This window comes from Sturnira hondurensis, unplaced genomic scaffold, assembly GCF_014824575.4.
Source record: "Sturnira hondurensis isolate 20B ecotype Veracruz unplaced genomic scaffold, ASM1482457v3 Scaffold0022017, whole genome shotgun sequence".
Lineage (NCBI taxonomy): Eukaryota > Metazoa > Chordata > Mammalia > Chiroptera > Phyllostomidae > Sturnira > Sturnira hondurensis.
Genome location: NW_028094648.1, coordinates 11,192,409 through 11,214,708, shown reverse-complemented (window position 1 = coordinate 11,214,708; position 22,300 = coordinate 11,192,409). Strand labels below are relative to the sequence as shown.

The following is a 22,300-nucleotide window of genomic DNA, read 5'->3' as shown; positions in this document are numbered from 1 at the left end:
TCAGGGCTATGATTTCTTTGTTTTAAACCAAACATTTATATTAAGAGAAATGCTGTTTGTTGAGGGATTAAATACACCACCGAGGGCAGTCAGTCTACTTTAAACCATGCAGCGTGCTGATTAATCATTCAAAAAATAAAGTTTGGGAAGTTTACTTAATGAGCATTTCTGCTTTACAAAAGTCATTGCGAACTGTATGCTGAAAAGATTTTTGTTAGTTACTATTTCCTGAAATCTGAAAAAGTTATATATATAAATATTTTGCTAATTCCATAGCCAATTAAACAATTAATTCACTCCTGTCCTAGTTATTGACATTAGGTGTCCATTCTGTATATATTTTGCCATTATGAAAGCAGAAAGTATCACTGCTCCGTTCTACAAAACAGCAGTATTCTCCAGGCTCTGAGGAGCAATCGCATCATTTATGCTTCCAAGTGGGTGGCAGTTTAAATCTTATCTTCAGTCTTTTAATCTTGTTTCCTGTCTATTTCCTTGGAGAGAATTATGAAAGTGCTGTAAGATATATATGCGCCTAATATTATGGTGAAAAAAATACAGTTGAAATATAGTGTTCTCTTAAAATACAAGGCTTACCAGTTGCGGTAAATTACCTGGGGGGACAATTTTCAGGAAGTGATAGTTTGCCAAGATAATTATTTCAAATGCGCACACAGTTTATTTCCAAGAGATAGCATATTTTACTTTCCTTGACTCTGCTGTGACATTAGGACATCTATTTAACATTTATTGAACACCACCGTGTACCCAGAACTATAATAAAACCTTGATTAACTGGAGCCTAACCATTCCGAAATATTGGGACACCCAAATCTCATTTTTTTCTTGTGGTCAACTTTTATGAACAAATTATATAAATCAGAGTGGAGGGAAAGGCATCAGTATTTTAAAGCAATTGTCAGGGAATCCACTGTGCAGCCAGAGCTGATAAAAATTGGTCGAATTCATTAGGTGTCAACCTCAGGAACATAAGGAATTACTTGGAAAGCTTACATTATTAATGCCTTGGTCTCAGTTCAAGACATCCTGCTTAAAGGATGTGTCCCATAGACTTCGGGTCATTTCATAGATCCAGGTGACTTCAATGAGCAGCTAAAATTACCAACTTTTCCTCAGCCTATTACATATAAAATGTTTACAACGAATATGAGTAGTTTATATTATTCAATGATGGAAAAACAAACCAACAAAAATACTTTTTACAAAACATCTACTGTGTGCAACTTACTGCTTGGGTGCTCACACCAGTTTTCCTATTTAAAATCACAAGAAACAAATATTGATACCAAATATTAAATTGAGTTGGACTGAAGATTTCAAAGAGCTTTAGAATTTAGAATTTAGAATATTTTGGAATGATGGAAATATCCTGTATCTTGATTGTAATGTTAGTTATAGGATTGTATGCACTTGTGAGAACTGACGAAATTACATAGCTAAAATGGGTGAGTTTTTCTGTATATAAACTATACCTTGATTATACTTACCCAACAAAAAAATACCAAACAAAAAACCCAGCCCTGGCTGCTGTAGCTCAGTGGATTGAGCGTGGGCCTGCGAACCAGATGATCGCGGTTCGATTCCCAGTCAGGGTGCATGCCTAGGTTGCAGGCCAGTTCCCATCAGGGGACACACCAGAGGCAACCATACACTGATATTTCTCTCCCTCTCTCCTTCCCTTCCTCTCTAAAAGATAAATAAATAAAATCTTTAAAAAAAAACCCAAAACACCTCAGCAAAGAATATGTTCCTGATTTGAAGGAAGGTCTAACCATTATTCCATGCGTGCTTTGTCTGCAATGTAGTAAACGTAAAACAAATGTCGATGCTCATGAATGCCTAATACAAAAGTGCACTAGTACATTTCAGAAGCATTTGCAATCACGGGTTAAAGAAAACAAAAGCAAACAGCTGTTTTTTCCTGTCTCTGCCCTGCCATCTATGGGAAAGAGAGAATGGGCATGAACCTGAGGGGTGAGGGTGAAGAAGGTGCACTCCCAACACTTCTTGCTGACTTACTTTCCCAGAGGTATTCTGAGCCCTCCTTTATCCTGTGTGCTGGATGGGCACAGCCTGTGTTCTGGGGACCCCGTGCCCTCTGGCTTTCAGTTGGATTCAGTCAATGGCAAAGCATGCATGATTATGCCTCGCCACGCCTCTCCCACAATTTCCGTGATCTGGTTGCATCCCTGGACCAAGAGGCACAGCACTGTTTGGCAGCTCTCCCTCCCTCCTTTCCTCCTCTCCTCCTTCTCTCCCTCCCTCTGCTCCACTTCTTTCCAGATTCCACCAAACTGAGGCACATATCTTCAGGCTTACAGGTGTTAACCACATCACTGTAAATTGCATGAGGGTATTGCCCATGCTAATGCATGCTGTCAATATTTAACTTTTCTCAGACCACTCAAGTCAATGTACTTTCCCTTTCTTCTGGAACCCTGACTGATAGACCCTGGCTGGTCCCTAACCATTCTCTTCACTGACTAAGGGTATGTTACTTGTAGGATCAGTTTTTCGTGGTACCAGATTTTAGTGCCAATAATACTGAAAGTGGTTTTGGCCTGGAACCAAATTCTGTCTCCCTAACAAACAGCCGTGTGGTCTGGAGAGAGGTACTTAGCTCCTTTAACATCAATTTCATTATTTTAAAATGGGTTGTAGTTAGTTCCCTCATTGGATTATTTTGAGATGAAATGAAATACCATAAAAAGGGTTGAGCAAAATAATTCACAACAATCAGAGTATATCATCGTCATTTTTAAAAATACAGAGATGTCCAGACCCATCCCTAGAGATTCTGCATTTGCCGAAGGGTTCGTGTATATACATTTACGTGATCAGGGCAGGGGAGGAAGTACAGCATCTGTCCATCTAGTTAACATCATGGCTGAATGTGGTCCAAGCTAGCTGGATGCCCAGTATGAGCCAGGTATGACATAGGATATAAATTGACGTTTTTATCCTTTCCATCACCGCTCTCTATTACTCTAACCATCAATCTCTAAAAAGGAATCTATAATTTCCATTCCCAATAATGACTAAGGAATTGTGCTGCAAACACCTCAGAAACCGATTTACATTTATGGATAAACAATTAATGAGAAATCATTTTATGTTAAAGGCATGGGGATAGAGCATTAGGTGGCAATATCCAGGCAGAAAAAATAAGAATGTTAAAGTGGAAGACAGCACAGAAAAAGGACACAGTTGACCCCTGAACAACACAGAGGTTTGGGGCAACCCGCCACACAGTTCGAAATATATGGACAACTTTTGACTCCCCCCAAACTTCACTGCCAATAGCCTGCTGTTAACCAGAAGCCTTACTGATAACATAAACAGGTGACTGACACATATTTTGTATGTCATATGTACTATATACTTTGTCTTACAATATAAAGTAAGATAAAAGAAAGAAATGTTACTAAGAAAAGCACAAGGAAAAGAAAATCCATTTTCAGTGTGTATTTATTGAAAACAATCCATGTATAAGTGGACCTGTGTAGTTTGAACCTGTCACGGGTCAACTGTACTAGGCAACACAGACGCAAATGCTTCACTCTGTTTGTATTCACTGGGGGAGGGGGGGAACCTTAATGGCATTCACCAGGGGGAATACAGAGTTATATAAAGTCCAAGCATTAGCTAAATAAATTATGTACAGTTATTATGTCTAATGACTTAACAATTTATTCATGAAAATAAGCTTCTATATCCAATAACACACACAAATGCAGAAACTCTGCAGGAGTATAAATAGAATGCCGCATGTATGCGATGGGAATCAATTGTTCTCTTAGTGTCAGATCAAGGAAGATTCCTCTGAGAGGACATTCATCTGTTCAGTCAAGAGAATTGTGCTGAGCCCTACTATGCGCCATACTCTGTGCAAGGAGCTAGAAGAGGCACATAGCAGATGCTCCGGTGAAGCTCGCTGGCTATTGTATGATGTTTTATAATCTTGTTAATGCGTGGGGCACATATGAACATCTCCCACTGTACACTAAACTCTATGAACAAAAAGAAGTCAGCATCTGAGTTTACTACAACCTTAAGAGCTTCTTTTATATTTGAAAGAATTTAGAAGAGGTACAGGTATCAACAAGAACTAACAAACACATGCTTTTCTTTTTCACTCCTGTTTCATAAGCTCTCTGTAGGCAAGGTGGACTCCAGGCAGGAAACTAACTGAGTTCAGATGTTTATATATGACCAAGGGGAGGATGCTTGACTTTATCTGTGCACACTTTCAATGTGTAGAATACTCTGACAGTTTTCCATATAAATTCTTAGTTATAACAAAAAGTCACATTTTGTGTTAAAAATTTTAATAGCGTATAACATATTACATATTAGTATTGCTATTTGATTAAGAATACTTTATTTTATTTTTTAAAATATTTTATTTATTTATCTTTAGAGAGGAAGAGAAGGAGAAAAAGAGAGAAATATCAATGTATGGTTGCTTCTTGTGAGTCCCCTGCTGGGAACTGGCCTGCAACCCAGGCATGTGCCCTGACTGGGAATCGAACCGCGATCGTGTGCTTCGCAGGCCTGTGCTCAATCCACTGAGCTACACCAGCCAGGGCATGATTAAGAATACTTTAAATCATTACTAAAATTTAGTGGATTCAAATTGGAACTAAGATACAATAACAAAATGATTTATGTGTTTTATGACATGAAATTTGAGAAAAATAAATGAATTGAAAGGGAATAATGATTACTCTAGTTGCTTGGTTTTCTTGTAGATACCTGTTAATTGTAAGTTTCCAAGGATAACTGAAAACTTTAATTTTTTACCATCACATTCAATGTTCCAAAGCCATTTGAAATTCTTAAACACAATGTGAATAATTGCATAAATAACACTGAATTTTGCATATGTTGGGAACGGCCTGATTTCAAGAAAATTGTCTGTCTCTTCAACTAGTAATAGAACAAAATATACATCTAAATGATCTTAAAAACAATTTGACCTCTGAGTTAGAGCACCAATAAGACTTAGTATTTAAAATATGTGATATGGTAGATTTATCAGCTGGGCTTTCTTCCATCACATAAAGAAAATCTTCACTAAATATTAAAGTAAGCAACAAGCAGGTAAATAAACAAATATCATACCTATTTGAGATTTAAATTTTAAAAATACTCAATTGTTTAGAGGTGTTCAGTTTGTATGTACACCTAGAAACTTTCAAAAAAGCATTTGGACAATTAAGCCTTTCACTTCTCATTTGGCTATTTGCCAGTAAATTGACGAGGATTTTCATCCAAGAGTTGATCATTTTCAGGGGTAATTAAAGTCCTGCCTAGCAGAACTGCAAGCCCACTGCCTACGCCATGCTTTTCCACAATTATTTTTTAAGGCACAGTCAGTACACACCAATGTACACATACACACATATTATATTCATTTATTGTGCTCATATTTTTCTTCGAAGAGGGAATAACATTGGAAATCTGGATTTGACTTTGGCTCAGACCCTTTCTAAGCCCTTTCATGCCCATTATGTAACTTCCCTAATATTTGCTCTTTCCTGTCTAAAATTTTGGGATTGGCCTAACTTGGTAAATATGATAAAGTTCTACAGTTCTAAATTATGAAATACATAGGGAGAGATTTTCCAGGCAGTAAAATTCTATTCGGATATTAAATGTAAGACGTTGAAGGCTTACCATGATCAAAAATTAGCTCTTAGAATAGGTGAAAAATTCAGTTTCCACTAAAGTACTTCACAGAACTACAGGTTCAAAGGTAAAGTTTTTAAGTTCACTGATGGGAAGTGTAGTCCTAGGAGACGTCNATTTTTCTTCGGAGAGGGAATAGCATTGGAAACCTGGATTTGACTTTGGCTCAGACCCTTTCTAAGCCCTTTCGTGCCCATTATGTAACTTCCCTAATATTTGCTCTTTCCTGGCTAAAATTTTGGGATTGGCCTAACTTGGTAAATATGATAAAGTTCTACAGTTCTAAATTATGAAATACATAGGGAGAGATTTTCCAGGCAGTAAAATTCTATTCGGATATTAAATGTAAGACGTTGAAGGCTTACCATGATCAAAAATTAGCTCTTAGAATAGGTGAAAAATTCAGTTTCCACTAAAGTACTTCACAGAACTACAGGTTCAAAGGTAAAGTTTTTAAGTTCACTGATGGGAAGTGTAGTCCTAGGAGACGTCATTGACTCCCACTTGTTTCATTAAGTCTATTCTTGTCAGCCATGCCAACAATAGCAGTGATGCTTAAAGCAACGCAGAGCAGACTGGCTGGGCTCACATCCCAGTTCAACTACTTGTCAGGTGTGTTTTCTTAGGCAAATCATTTACCTTCTTTGGATCTCTGTTTTCTTAAGTTGAAACTTCATAGAGTTTTGGCAAAGATTACATGAGCCAACATATATAAAGTACTTAGGATGTGCCTTGCATGTGTAAATGCTCAAAATGTTTATTATTATTATGAAGCATAACTATCTGGTGCTATTTTGCCATAGTATGACACATTTGCTTATCTAAATATTGAGAGGACTGATTGAAGAATACAAATTCTTCCATTTTAATTCTGGCCCTACACATGGTACTTATGAAGACATGAACTGCAGAAAAGTCTCTTAGCTTCTATCAGTCTCAGTTTCTTTTCTATTAAAACTAAAATAAGAATGGTAATACTGTTCTATGGCTATAATACAAAAAGAGGTAATGCATGTAAAAACAATTTTGTCATAAAGTTCTCTATAACAGATTTGAGAGGTTATTAAGCATTAAATTCTCATGTACTAAAAGGAACTTATTTGAGAAAATAAAACACAAAAGCTCGCTTTAAGCTATTAAAAATGTGTGGTGTAAAAGCAATAGTAAAACATTACATTAAACAAAATAAAACAAATTGAAGGTATCACAATGAATGAAAATTTGTGAAATTGGGCAAATCAGGGTATTCAATTAATTCCATTGGGTTATATTACTCTGCTTTATAAAGGAGGAAGTAATAGCTTTAATAAGTCTTTTGGAGGGGGAGTATAGTACAAAAATTAAATGTTGATATTTTCATGTTTAAAAAAGATGCATGACTCTAGGCAGCTGTGGGTGTGGGCCCCTTCGATAGGATTGCTTTCATATTATTTCTTGGAATACGCAGGCATTTCCAAATGAAGTCAATATGTACAACTGCACACTTGAGAGGAGCTTTTATTTTAATTTTTTTTACCTGACTAGGGACAATAAAAAAAAGACTGGATATGTTTAATGTGTCTGCAGGAGACACAATTCCCAGAAAGAAAATTAGCCTTTAATAGTGCTAAACTCAATAGTCTGTGAATGTTTATGTGGTGCTTGAACAAAAGGAACCAATCTATCTCAGATATTAGCACTACATGCCTCGGAGTATTAAGCGCTCGAGTCAAAGGGGAAAAATGCCATTTTTATTGAACATTTGTCAAGCACCTCCTATGTACCAGGCATAGTGTCAGTTACAAGATGAAGGGCACGGATACACACACGCGCTCCCGGATAGCCGGTACTGCAGGCTTAGGGAGCCAAGCACAGTAACGCAGCTGTAACTAAAGTTTGAGTAGGACCTGAGGAAGGGAGCAGGAAGAAGCTGTGGTTAGAGTGAGCTAAGAAATGGAATTACTTTTCATTTATCAGTTAAATTTTCATAGTAAATTGAAATCAAGAAGTCACTGAGTAAAAAGACTATTGGAATGAATAAAATTAATTTTTACATCGTTACTTCTATTTTTCCTTAACCACTTTTATGAATGAAGGAAATACAAGGAAAAGGGAAAGTACAAAAAAGTAATTTAAGAAGAAAAACAAGTTGTGGCATTCCTTTTTTCAGCCTGACAGGATTGGACACTGAAATATTCTTGTGATTCTCTTTGTACTTAACTTTTTGTTGTACTTGTTTATTTAAATGTGTGTCTCTCAATCTTAAATTGTACAATTGTAAACGTTTTTATGGCAGAAATTGTATCCTTTTAGCCTATAATGAAAACTTGATCAAAGAATGAAATGATTGTCACTCTTGTAAATTCCTGTAGTATTTACTCCTGACTATATCTTTTATTTAGTACTTAGTATTCACTACCTTTTATGTCACTAAATATTCACCTGGATGATTAATAATTTTCCTATCATCCTCTCTAAAATATTCACCCAATAGCACATCTCTGGTTTCCTAACTTCTTCAAAAAACTTATCATTTCAATGAGACCAGAGACTGTGTCTTAAGCTTCCTAATATCACACATTTCAGGAAACTGATTTATCACTGAGTCAAAGACACTAATAAAATGAGTAAGCATTTGTAGCATTAGGAAAAATGTGAGAGAATATGTATTTAATGGAACACATAATGGAGCAGGTTTTCAAAAGTAATCTTTTTACCTTTTTCCCATTCTATAAATTTGTGTTTTCTTATTAATTACTTCTGTAGATGATGTTCAAGATCACCTTTGGCTACCCAATGGCATCATCTTTTATTTTCAATTAACTTCCAGGTCTTGTTAATTCTAGCCTTACTGTGCCTCCCAAATCTAGCTCTTCACTTCTGTTCCCATACTCACCGGTCATAACAGGTTTCTCATTACTTCTTGCTGTGTCTCTTAAGCAGTTTTCTAACTCCACATTAGTCTCATTTCAAACAATTCTCCACTACATCTCCAAATAAAAATCCCTGCAGTCTAGTTTCTTCAAGTCCCTTGTGCAAAAAACTAAAGAATTCCTCTGCATAAAAAAATAAAATTAAAATGCCACATTTTGGCATTGAGGATTGCCCTCAGTTTGTTATGACCCCAGCTCTTCTTGCACAGAGCAGCTGAAATACACTGGTTGTTTGTGGCAAATGCCTTGCTGTATCTGTGCCTGCTTCTCTTTGTCCGAATAGGGTTCCCCCTTGTTCTGCGCCCTACTCAGCCTGCTCCAAATGGTGCTCTCAGCATAAAACCCGCCCTTCTCCCATTGGTTGTGATTTCTTGCGAGTTCTCACTCTCTAAATGACCCATGGCAGTTTATTTGAATCTGTCTCAAAGTCGGAAATCTATTTCGTCTTAAATAAAAGTTATTTCTGTACTAACTTTTAACTTACCTCCCTGTGCTCTGCCCCACAAAACAAATGCACAAACAAACTACACTAGTCAATCTGGGACAAAGTTGTTTTTTTCCCTCTTTCTTTTTTTCTACCTTTGTATTTACGGGAGTACCCACTCCTGAGACCAGGTTCCTAACAATTCAGTAACTGTTGAACTGAATTCAATGAAATGTAGCACTAAAAACTAACGAATGTCTAATGATATAGAGAATTGCTTTAGTTCCAAAGAAGTTTTTTGTTTACTTATTTAAGTTTACAGGGCATAATAAAAACAAACAGATAATAACAAATACAATTGGAGAGAAGATGAGCCATTTGCTGTGATCTATAACGACCTCACGGTCATTGTAGTGAGTAAAAAGATTCCTTTGGGAAAGTTTTTTCATGTTATTAAAGTGAAATAAAAACTATCGGGAACCATAAATAATGAGGAAAATTTTTCTTTTGTGTGCTAAAGAATTTTATATTACTTATGTGATTATCTGATTACTTTACATAATTAAGTGATTATCTGATACTTGCATAGAAATATTTGTAGTAGAAAAGGTATTAAGTGTTCAAATGTGTTTTCAGAAGGCTTATCACATGCAGACTGATTATAGACACCTATGCATTTCACTCAGGGGAGCCCGGGTTCTGTGGCACATTCACCATTTTGTGTTTAAAAACAAAAACACACAAATGTCCCCTGAAAAACAGATCATACGATTCTCAGACTCCTTTTAGACTCTGGAATTAAGACATGCTAATTCCCACGTTCTTATTTTCAGATCTACCATTGCTTGTTATTGTCAGAAAGTTTTTCTTGCCACATGCTTTCTTAATGACCTCTGCTTTCACAGGCACATACTATATGAAAGGGATAACTTACTGATCTTCAAATATGTGAGCACAAGCCTACTCTACTGGTCCCATGTCCATAAACTGCGGATCAGAAAACCTACGCGGTGCTCAGGAAGACTGATGAGAGTTTGTATCTACAACGCGTCTGATGATTCTGAGAGGAAAAGAAAAAAGACATTCTGTACATACAAATTAGGGGCGCATTTATGATGTGCTGTGTATAACAAGTCTTTATGAATATAAAACCATGCTAGTTGTAAATTACCATTGCTTGTTATAAAATACAAAACAGCTGTCTCAGGCCTGAGGCAAAAGTTCTTGGTGACAATGGGGATGCAGGGTTTGTGAGAAGGAAAAACAAAACAAAACAACAAACAAACAAACAAACAAAACCCAGCTAATGCCGAGGCTCCAGGAGCAGCGGCAATTGCAGGCAGAAAGTGGTAAGTTGAGGGTATTGTTGTTTGTTAGATCTCTTCAGATCTTGAGTGCCTGCCCACCAACAAACGCTTTCAAGTCCTCCCAACAAGGTCAGCGAGGTACCACGTTCTGTAGCTGTCAGACTGTTTAATGTGAAAGCCATCTCTTCTCGCTTTGAGATTTAGGAGAGTGTGCCTATTACGGAGGCAGCCCGATGCGCACTTGCTATAATAAGTACAAAGTGGATGCTCACAGCAGTCCAATTTCATGTGTGACCATTTGAACAAATGCTCAGCTTTTGCAAATACGAAAGCTGTGCTCGAAGTGAAGTTCCGACACCTAGCAGCTATGTCACGCGTGACTGTAAGACTCATTTTCCTATTTTGCTTAAGAGGGGGTAAACACATGGTGCCTCTCTCCTAGAGTCGCTTTAAGTAAAGTTATCTATGAGGGAAAGCCTTATAGTAGTGGCCCCAGGAAGTACAGCAGGTCCTAATTCCTGAAAACTATAAATCTCACTTCACGAGACTTTGCAGATGAAATTAAAATTTTTGAGATCTTGAAATTACTCCTGATTTTCTAGATGGACCGCAAATCAACCACAGCTATCCGTATAAGTGGAAGATGAAAGGGCATTTGATACCTGTAAAGGAGGAGGCGCAATGTGACCATGGAGTCAGCTGGAGTGATGTGGTTACAAATCAAGGAGTACCTGCAACCACCGGAAGCTGCGAGGCACACACCAGTTTCCCGTGAACCTCTAGGGACGTGGCCCAGCGGACACGAGGATTTCAGCCGGTAAAAATGATTTTGATGCTGATAGCCTGTCCGGACTGCCAGGAGCAGGCTGAGGGTGAGGAACAGGAGAGGCTGCCGGGGTTTGGGGCGAGGCTGCTTGAATGATCTAGGCTATGGAAGTGGGATGTGGAAGATGCTTGTGCACCTAGCTGGAGTCGGGAGGTTCCAGTGCTGAGGGCGTGTAGCCAGGGAGTAATAGACAGAAAACTGTACTTGAAAAATAATTAAATTAAAAAATGAAGAAAAAAAAAAGAATGCCTTCACGAACCGCCCCGGGGCCAACGGGAAGACGTGGAGTATTGCAGTCCAGCTTCTGCACCTGGGGCTGCGTTGCCTGGCAGATGCTCCACCTACACCTGGACCAACCCCCGCCCTGGGGGTCAGAGGTCCTGTTCCTGGCTGCAGATTCCTCATCCCTCCTACTGAGGCTGCTGCCATCAGGTGCTGTCTGAGAAGACATGCGGGGTTTCCAGGGTCCCTTTTCTTAGGACTTTTATTTGGTAGCTCTCTGTCTGAGGGCCCTGAGTGTGGGCAACTTGCTACACACAGGGACTAGGGTGTGAGAGGTGCAGAGTTGACAGAGCACCAGCGGAGCACCCTCCATGGTCAAGAGCGGTGGCAGAGGGTAGTTTTTACTCTTACAACTGCAATGTTAGCAAGATAATTGGGTAGAGGAAAAGGACCTCATACTCCTTCTGGTAACAGATCGGGGATAGACAGGCATGCAGTAGAAGTGAAGATGGTGGCAGGAAGTGCTGGACCAAAGAGGCCTGGCAGTCTAGCTTGGGGGAAGAAGAGATTGGTTGCGGCAGGGAGGAAGGCCCACCCAAAGCCTGTGAAGTTTGGAAAGTTGATCGATTGTTTTGGAAAAGCACCTGGTCTGCCTCACACTCAAAAAAAAGATATAGTCCCAGGGGAACAAAGAAACACTCTCACTTGCTTATCGCTTGCTACTCGGGACCTGCATTTGGATGGCACCCTGGCCTGTTCTTTCCAAGGGCCACACAGCCTTATTAGCTGCTGGACCCATGGCCTGCAGGAGAAAGTCTCTTTCTCTCTCTCCCTGATCTGGTGAAGCTTTTGCTGGTACAATCATGTGAACTTGCAGCCTGAGTAACTGCATGGCCTATAGCTACACCAGCTCACACTCAAGCTCCCAGGCGAAGCCTAAAGCCAGACAGCAGTGGGAAACAAGCTAAGTTACCTGAATGAGCACTTAGCAGCTACATGTGGTCTCCAAATGATGGTGCTCTAAGATGGAGCAGGACCTCTGGGCACGGCCTTTTGTTTTGGTCTTGCTGAGGATGGCTGGGCTTTGTCTGGCTTTTGTGTAGGAGATGAGCTGTGAGATGGGGAATCCCTCACTCTTCCAGATCATGAAGAATCTGATAAAACCTCTCTTTTTTCACACAGCACAGCCTTCAGAAGTTTGGCTTTTGTGGTGACAGGCAGATGAACTCCCCCTTTTTTTGTTCAGTAACAGTTTCAGACTCTGGGCCTCGGGAACTCTAAGCAAATAAATCTGTCGTTTCATCCATCATTGGTAGTAATTTGTTATAGCAGCCATTGGAAACTAATACAAATCTACGTGGTCTAATGTCTGGCACTTGGTAAACGTTGAGTTATGGCATCTCACACAAACAAGCACAATATTATTCTTAATAACTAAATATTGAATCTGACTCATAATATCTTAATTTCTTCATTAAAATGCAATCTCTTTCAGTCTCTGCCAGATTGTAATCTTTTTTCTCTTCCAAAAAATAGCCTTTAAGATTCTGTAAAACAGTTATCCCATGTAGTCAAAGTGTTCCCCAATTATACAGATCAACCAGTATTTGCCTAAGGTTTATAGTTTCCTGATGTCAGTCACATTTGTTCCCATAACACATTATATTCTCTTTACAAACACACACACTCAGTGCTCCCCTCCCCACATTATATATAGGTTATCACAGAGCTGTCTTTCATTTATAACTGATTCCACTCACATGTCACCCCTGGTCTTTCCTTGAAGTTCCAAGCCTGTGATTTTACTGCTTTGTGGACATCTCATAAACTTCAAGTGACATATTCTGAAAAATTACTGCACTATTATTTTTCTATGAACCAGTTCCTCTTTCTATGTTTTCTATTTTATACAAACACCACAATCTTTTTAATCAACAGGTTTGAAATCTTAGACCCATTGTCATTATGCCTATTCCATCCTTCTATTGCTTCCCTCCTCCTATGAATAGCTACAGAAACATTAAATTACCTTAATAATGTCTCGATCATTCCCTTCATCACCAGTCTTCCCCTGCACAGTTATGGTCCTCAGTAACTCTTATTGAATCCACTGTAATAACTTTCTAACCTCTCACAGACCCTACTGCAAGCACTTTCTGAAGATCTTTTTATCTCTAATCTCTACCTTACTCTCCACACTAAGACCCCAGCTACAGTCCATCTCACAGAAACATTACAGTTCCCATTATCAGGGAGTGTCAGTGGCTTTCAGAAACGTACCCAAAGCGCTTGGCTTCACAAACCAAACTTTCCATGCCACAGTCCCATTTCCAAACTCCAAAACTCATTTTCAATCACCATCACCCTCTATTCAAGCCAAACTGGAAGTACTAATAGTCCCCTAGAGACCACGTGTATTCTTGTCTTCAGTTCTCCACCTATGCAAATGATAGGTCGATTTCTGTTTTGTATCATTCTTATATACATGGAGTATATTCTTTACTGGCTGGTATGAATGTCTGAAAATATTCTTGGGGCTACTATCTATCTTAGGTAGTAGAACAGAACCCAAGTCCCAGGCTACAGCAGTGAAATTATAACCTAGACCGACTGATCATAATACCTTTCTAACCCAGCCCCATAATCTGAAGCAAGAGTGTGGGTTGGGAGGCAAGTGGTCTGGGTAGTTCAATAACGGAAAAGCCCTGGGGTACTTTGAACTATTGAGGCAGGGGGAAGGCCTTTACATGTCTGAACAAAAAGCTCTCAGACATGACTGCAGGAAACGAATTCTTCCAGCCCCAACTAAAGTAGAACAGACTGACAGCGCAAAGGGAGTTGTCATGTTTGGGTGTCTGACTCAGAAATCCCTCTGGCTGAGCTCAACCTATAAAACAGGTATTTTAGAACAAATAAATTAGTAACATGGAAGGAAATTATCTTTTTCACAAACCTGTTTAGATATTTTATTAGACACAATGAACGCTGAATATAACTGAAATCTCTCTTCCTGAAGCTAGTTGAGTGACATGTTGGCTGCATTTGCCATGGGAGAACTGTAACACTTAGGACTTTATGCATAAACTTAATTTTATGCATATTTTACATTATTGATCAAAAAGCTGGGGATGTTAGAGTGAGTCAAGCATAAAAATATAATCAGTATGTATCTGTGAGCAAATCATTACAATAAAAATATATAATTTAGGAAATCCTGGAGATTTACTTTTATTCTACTAACAGAGACATGCGCCGCGCCCCTCCTTGCTTTAGAACATGTGACCAGGGTGGGGAAGGCACCACTATTGTTTGGGACTGAGCCCTGAATCCATTCCTGTGTCCTGGGGGTGGAGTTCTGATTCCAAAAGTGGATAGGGGTACAAGGTAAACACAAAGATACACACACTATATACTTTATTATGTAAGTGTGGTTAAATACAGAAATCAAGATGTTTTATAGCAATCAAATAAGTGTTTCACACATCCCAAAGCAACATGTCACCTTTTCCTGTGCAGCCACCAGTTAAAGGAGATAATGAGCTTAGAGAAACAAACTTTGTGATGCAACCAAGACGGCGTTGCTTGTTTCATATTTTACCAAGTGAGTGTGAGGCTGTAATAAGGAACATTTATTGAACACTTACTGTGGGAACCATGCTAAGCACATTGTATGTAGCGACTCATATACATGTCAGAATAACTTCATAAAGTTTAGTGACTATTATTCCTATGTTACACAAGAGGAAAGCAAGGCTAAGAGAGGTTCTGGAACTTAATGGGTCCCATTTGGAAGAGATGGATTTAGAGGAAGATCTGTCAAACTCCTGAGTGTATGCTGCATTATCTTCTGAGAGACACTGCTTCAAAACTCCTGAGAATGGTGTGTAAACCAGCTTCCCTAAAATACTAAAGTAGAGCTAACATTACTCACTAATTCTTTTTTAAAATATTATTTATTTATTTATTTATCTTTAGAAGGGAAGGGAAGGAGAGAAAGAGAGAAATATCAATGTATGGTTGTCTCTCTGAGTCCCCTGTTGGGAACTGGCCTGCAACCTAGGCATGTGCCCTGACTGGGAATCGAACTGCGATCGTGTGGTTTGGAGGCCCGCGCTCAATCCACTGAGCTATACCAGCCAGGGCTACTCATGAATTCTTATTCCTCATAACATTAACCTGAAATGCATATCTGTAAAAAATAATGGGGGTAAAAGTTCTTAATTGTACCTCAGTGTTAGAATTTCTTTAGATTATTTGCAACTTTATTTTAACAAAAGATAAATTTCAAAGGCTAAAAACATGAAAATGTGAACTGTGCATTCTAACTCAGTTCCTTGTGACCATTATTGGCACCAGGTCACGTTAGCCAGGCAACCTCAATTTAAGATTTTCCCATTTCAAAACAAATGCTTACGTGGCAATGCCTTCTACAATGCATATTTTTTGAATTAAAAAAAAAAACCCTCTTACTTTGGGTTGGTACAGTTTGAGAAATAAGTATGTTTTAAAGGAAAATTATATATTTAGGATGTAAATCCAGCTATAAAATTTATAGAGTAAAATTAATGAGAAACATGGGCCAGAGGATGTAGAATTATAGCAGAGAATAGAGAAGGTGGGAGAATTATCCTCACACTCATGACTTGCCCGGTACTACAATTTCCAAAATATCAGAATTCTCATTGTACAAGACGACATATTTAAGACTGAGCCTTCCAATGACATGCGCCTCTTGCTCAGGAAAGGTTCTGACCTGAGGCCAGGCATTTTTGCCGAGAGCTTCCACAGTCTAGTAACTTAATGAATAGGTTCTGTCGGGGCGGAGGTGACTTGAACTTTTCATATCGACTCTGTAGTGCACTTCAGTCTAAACCTAATATTTCCATGGCAGCTGTAACATCTTAAAGCCTTGAAGATTAAAGTAAAAACTTGCAAAGGGGTGCTAATGAAACCATTACAAGATAAAAAAGATGTACTGGCAACACCTTTTACTTGGATCAATCAAATGGCTATGCAAAAGAAGCATTTGCATTGGAACTGCATTAAGAAATCATGTGTAATTACACTGTATAATAATAATTACTTATTAAAAACCTTGAAGATAGAAAATTGTTTATGGTATGAAGCGTTAGTAGCAAAGTATTCCTCCAGGATGATGCCTGTTGAATGGCTCTCCGGGAAGTGCTAGGAACCCAGAATTCACAAAAAAATCAACAGTCTACTTTGAGTTACGTAGTGCATTGAAGATAACCTGCATGGTCACTTTTTATTCACTTTACAAAACTTGCTTATACAAAATACTTACAATTGGAATAAACATTCAAATACATGCACCACTTTTAGGGCAAAAATATCTATAACAAAGCTCTAAACTAGAGCTACCGTTACTCTATTACAAGAACTATATATAAAGATCACCGATTAATTGGGAACTATTACATTATAATTGGTTTTTAATACAGTTGTGATTGTATAATGGCATTAAAGAGATAAAGAGGAAAAGATGTTTAGCCAGTGATTGAAGACTAAGAAGGGACCAGCTTGAATGACAGGCTCTGCTCCATTTACCTTTAATAGAACGTGAACTATTTTGCCAGCTAAACTGCAAGGTCCACCCCGAAGATTATAGAAAAGAGTGAGATGATTCTGGTTTTGTAGGGCACAAGGAAATAAGAACAGTTAATGTTTGTTTTTTATTGCTTTCATTCTATCAATTTTTGTTATTTTGTGTTTGTAATAACAAAATATACGTATAACCAGAAAAACTTTATAATCAAAATTTTCAGTGTCACATGTCTAAATTGCTCTATGCTTTATCTACTTTATCAATAAGAAAAAGGTTTTGTGTATTGATTATTTTTAGAGAGAGGAAAGACAGAGAGAAACATCAATTTGGTTTTCCAGTTAGTTATGCATTCATTGGTTGATTCTTATATGTGCCCGGACCAGAAATTGAACCTGCAACCTTGGCATGTCAGGATAATGCTATAACTGCCCCATCCCATCCCACCTCCTGTGCTCCCCCTCTCCCTCCCATTTCCACTCTTCTTAGTTGTTGTGCATGTGTCCTTTATATATGTTCCTCTAAATCCCTCCCCTATTTCCCCTGGAATTCCCTCCACTCTTCCCTCTGGTCACTGTTCCCCTGTTCTCTATTTCAGTGTCTTTGGTAATATTTTGCTTGCTTATTTGTTTTGTTTTATTAGGGTTATGTATCTATAGAAAATCACCAGGGAATAAGGCATCAAGAATATAGAGTATATCCTACTCTAGTGTGCTGTAGTCCAGGAAGAACAGAAAGGAAATGGAGGAGATTGAATCAAAATATCAGACTATTTGTTGTATTTCTCAATGGTTTACAAAACCTTTTACATTGTAGTAGAAAAGTGCAGAGAGAGAGAACCAATGAACCAAATCCTTGCCAGTGCTAGAAAGCAAGAAACGTGCCACGAAAAGAAGAGATCCTGGGGGGATTCTGGATGACACGAAGCAGAGGGAGTCCATCTAAAGAGCAGAGAAAACTCCTGGGAGTTTTACACACGCATAGGAAAAAATAAGAGTGATTCGGTAGAACCCAAAGCCCAGAGTAAACTAATGAAATAGACAGAAGGAATTCGGGTCCCTTTGTCAGAAGACCTGAGTTATGTCTATATGGCTGGACTGGCCCATTTCACTAAGCAGAAGGCAGCAGAGGTCCTATATTCCAGGACAGAAAAACAGTTTCTCTCCAAAGGAATCAACTGCCTTTCTGGATGAAGAGGTGGAGATTTGAGGTGAGTCTGGATTTCTGCCACAGGTGAAGGAGTGGGTGGGTTGAGTGGGGCTCTAAAGAAGGCAGGTGATTCCCCCCAACCAAGGACCGGGGCAGATTCCACGGTCTTATAACCCGTGTTCAGACAGACCTCATGTTTGGTTTAATGCTTTGCTCTTCTGAACTCGTATTTGATGAATGAAGTCCAGTGGAAGAAAGGAACACAAAAGCAGTTTTACAGTTTCAATATAAGTAATACAGTAATTAATAAATAATAATATAAGAATAAACTGTTTGTTTTGCATACTTGCAACTATAAACTTACTTTTGTCTTCCCTTCTGTAAGCAGAAGAGATAGCATGAGGGGCCCAGGTCCTTGCCATTCTAAGTGTATATAGCATTTGGATGTCTCGCGATTTTGAATTCAGTGAGAAAGAGAGCAAGCAAGAAAGCAAGGGACCTCATATTTTCATTTGGCATGGTGCCATGTAAGTTATGTCAACAAAAGACTTTAGTTTATTTTAAAATGTATACTAATAAGGTTACTACATATCAAACATCTATAGGACTTCTGAAAAGCAATATTAGAGAAAGAAAAACAAGGCAGATTTAAATATATTTATTAGAAAACTTAAAAATAAAAAAATATTTATTTCAACCTAGCATTCAACTCCGGGGTCTGGAATAGAGCAAAATAATTAAAAATAAATAGGAGCTTAATATAGACGAAAGGCAGAAAATGACAAGAAAAATCTATAGAGTATAGAAAAAGAAAGGCTGGCTATTGAAAAATTAAATGAACTTGTGGTGTGCCTAATAATGAGAAAACAGAAAAGACATCATTAAGCCTGAAAACTGTGATAATTAAGATATCAGGGGGTGTAAACTACAGCACAGGAAATATAGTCAATAGTTTTGTAACAACTACGTGTGGTGCCAGGTAGGTACTGGAAATATCAGGGGGGACACTTGTAAAATATATGATTGTCTAACCACTATGTTGTATACTTGAAACTAGTACAAAATAATATTGAAGGTAAAGTATAATAAAAAATAGAGTATGCAATCAGTAAATTTCAAAGTAGTAGTGTTCTAAAATTCATAAATTAACAATTTTGGCTTATTAAGAAATAAAAAATGTACTGATGTATATAAATAAAACTTTTAACAAGGAAATAAGTTCAAAATCTAGCCTAAAAACAAAGCATGTTCCAATGGTTTTATAGCAAACAAATCTCTGGAGAAATATAAGATCTATGTCATACAAACTAAGCCAAAGAACAGAAAATAAAAGAAAGATAAATTATTAATCAATTCTATAAGCATCAATAACCCTGATCTCAAATTGAAAGAGAAATATACATAGGAAAGAATATTGTAGATATATCTACTCTCTGAACCTAGATGTAAAAATCTTAAATTAAATTTATACAACTTTAATCCGATAATGTATCAAAGAATAATGTATGATAACCAAGTAATATTTATTTCAACAACTAAGAAGGGCGGAAATGGGAGGAATGGGGGGGAGCACGGGGGATGGGATAGGAGTGATAGACAGAAAACTGTACTTGAAAAATAATTAAATAAATTAAAAAAATAAAAATAAATAAATCTATCCTATTGGCACCAAAAAAAAAATAGAGAGACAGTTCATCACTAGAAAACATATAATACAAGATAAATAAGAAAAAATAATATACAATCATCAAAATATACATAAAGAAATATTAGCTAGAATACAATATCCATACTTTATTTATTTTATTAAATAACAGACTAAAAATTGGAAGAAAAATAATTTCTTAACCTAGTAGTGAGGGATAAAAATATTCATATCAAAGTAAATTAAACCTAATATGCCTACTATTATTGCTGTTCAGTGTCGTACAGAAGCATATAGTCAATAAAATAAGAAGTAATAAAAAGTAAGTGCAAATATTAGAAAGAGACAGAAGAAACATTGTTATTTCAGGTGATGTGATATCATCCGCAGGACTGATAAACTAACAAGAGCTTCATAAGGAGGCTGAATAGAGGATTAACATGCAAAAATCAACCACTTTCTTTTACATAAAAATACAAATGGAAACATATACTATGGAAAACAGATCACACTCAGCATAGAAGCAAAATTTCACATTAACTGTACAAAAATTCAATAAGAAGTAGATGAAGAGGCTTTGAGATTGTTGGACTTTATTGAGGGACTCAGAGAAACTAAATAAATGAAGAGAAGCTGTATGTCCCCTGTTAGAATAACATTACAAAGATGTAATTACCCCCAGATAAATGTATAAATGCAATGTAAAACTAATACAAATCTCAATATATTTTATATTACTTGTCAAACTGATATTAAAATAATTTAAAGGAAGATATGTGTGTATATATGTTCACACATATACACACATGTGTATATGTATGTATTTACATATATGTGTGCATATACCTATGTATGCACACACCCTACAATATTTTGAGACATGCAAAAACAATCTAACGGACTTGTCTTCTTGGATATCAAATTAGATTTTAACATTTTATTGGGATTGCAACAATGTGGAAAATTATGTCAATGAAATGGAATGAAAAGTACAGAAATCAAACCATGTATTTATAGAAATTTGACATTTCAATTCAGTGAGAAAACAATGCACCACTCAATTAACTGTGTTAAAGTAATTGGCCATCCATTTGAAAAAAATACACGTTTATACCTCACATTCATATAAAAATAAATTCTGGATTAATGAAAGGGCCAAATATAAATAATAAAACTATCGATACACTTAAAGAAAATACAACGTTTTTTGGAAAATAATTTTATGCTGGTACTATAACTTATAAAACTCAGGATCAGTAAAGGTAAAATACGTCAAACTGATTTGTAAAAAGTAAACTTTCTATAGGGTAATGATTCCAACACAAAATTAAAGATTAGTAACCACCTGAGAAACAACTCAAGAAATATAATGTGTTGTGACCCGATTGAGAGATAAATCAAATAGGCTGATGGAGGTCAAAATGTCACATTTAATGTGATAAAACTATTAGAAAACAGAATTAGTGCAAGAGATAATTTTGCTATCACTGCACTCTAGAAATAAACTTACCGTGTCACAAATAGAATCAGACAATTACAGACACCTTTCCGCCCCTTTATGGGGCAGGGACCTCTGGGATCATGGCACAGAGAAGCAAAGCGAAATGCATCTTCCTTGGAAGTTATCAGGTCACAAATAAAAGATGGTCTAAGCTGAAAGGAAGCACTCCAATACAATAAGGGCAGTTTTTCCAGGGAAAGAACCATGGCATTGAGAGAAGTGAATTGAGCTCTCCTCCTGTACTTCACTTTTTAAAATTTGCACTATGTTTGCATTACCTGGTGATTAAAAGAGCAGGTGGGGAGACATGATAAGGAAGCTGGCTTCCAGTCTCAGTTCTGTAGGCTACCAGTAGAATGCCCTTTGAGAAGGGACTCCTCCATGGACCCCAATGCATTGCAGTTTCAATGGGGAAAACATTATAAAGGATCCTTTTCAGCTCTGAAGTTTGCCAGAAGAGAGACACCAGAATTTAGAGCCCGGTGTTTACCTCTGGCGAGACCTAGTATCTACCCACTTGACTGACAATAGCCTCCAGCCACAAGCCCCCAGCTTGTGTAAAATGTTCATGACTGGTGGCAACCAAGGTGATTCCACTCCACCTTCAATGCCCAGGTTATCACTGCATCTGACAGGGGCCTTGTGTGGCGTGGTGAAAGGGAAAGAGAGCTGTCTGTCCAGTGACCCAAGCTCTGTAGCAAGGTGGTCCTTAATCTGACCCGCTGCCTCCTGTCCTTGCTCTGGGGCCCAGATGCCACACCCAAATCCTGTCATCTAAACTCACATTAGTTTCTCTTCATCCCCAATTAGACTGGAAACTAAATGAGAAGGATTTGTGTCTGGAATAGTTGCCATAAGCCAAGGCTTTGAGGACAGACTGGTCTGGTTCAAGGTCAGACCTGGCCACATTAGCCAGAGGTGCCCATAGAAGGTTGTTGAAACTTCCCCCTACAATGAGTCTCCCCATCTGTGAAGCATTGTTGTAAGATTACATGAGATATACCATGCAGGGGAGCATTTTTCTCAGGTAGGCTCACTT

General features: G+C 37.7%; 1 protein-coding gene across 1 annotated transcript in view; it reads right to left on the bottom strand.

Moving 5' to 3' along the window:
* The window catches only part of KCTD8 (potassium channel tetramerization domain containing 8), a 212,714-nt gene that overhangs the window by 1,746 nt on the left and 188,668 nt on the right, over positions 1–22,300 (bottom strand). The gene's annotated exons all lie outside the window — the stretch shown is intronic.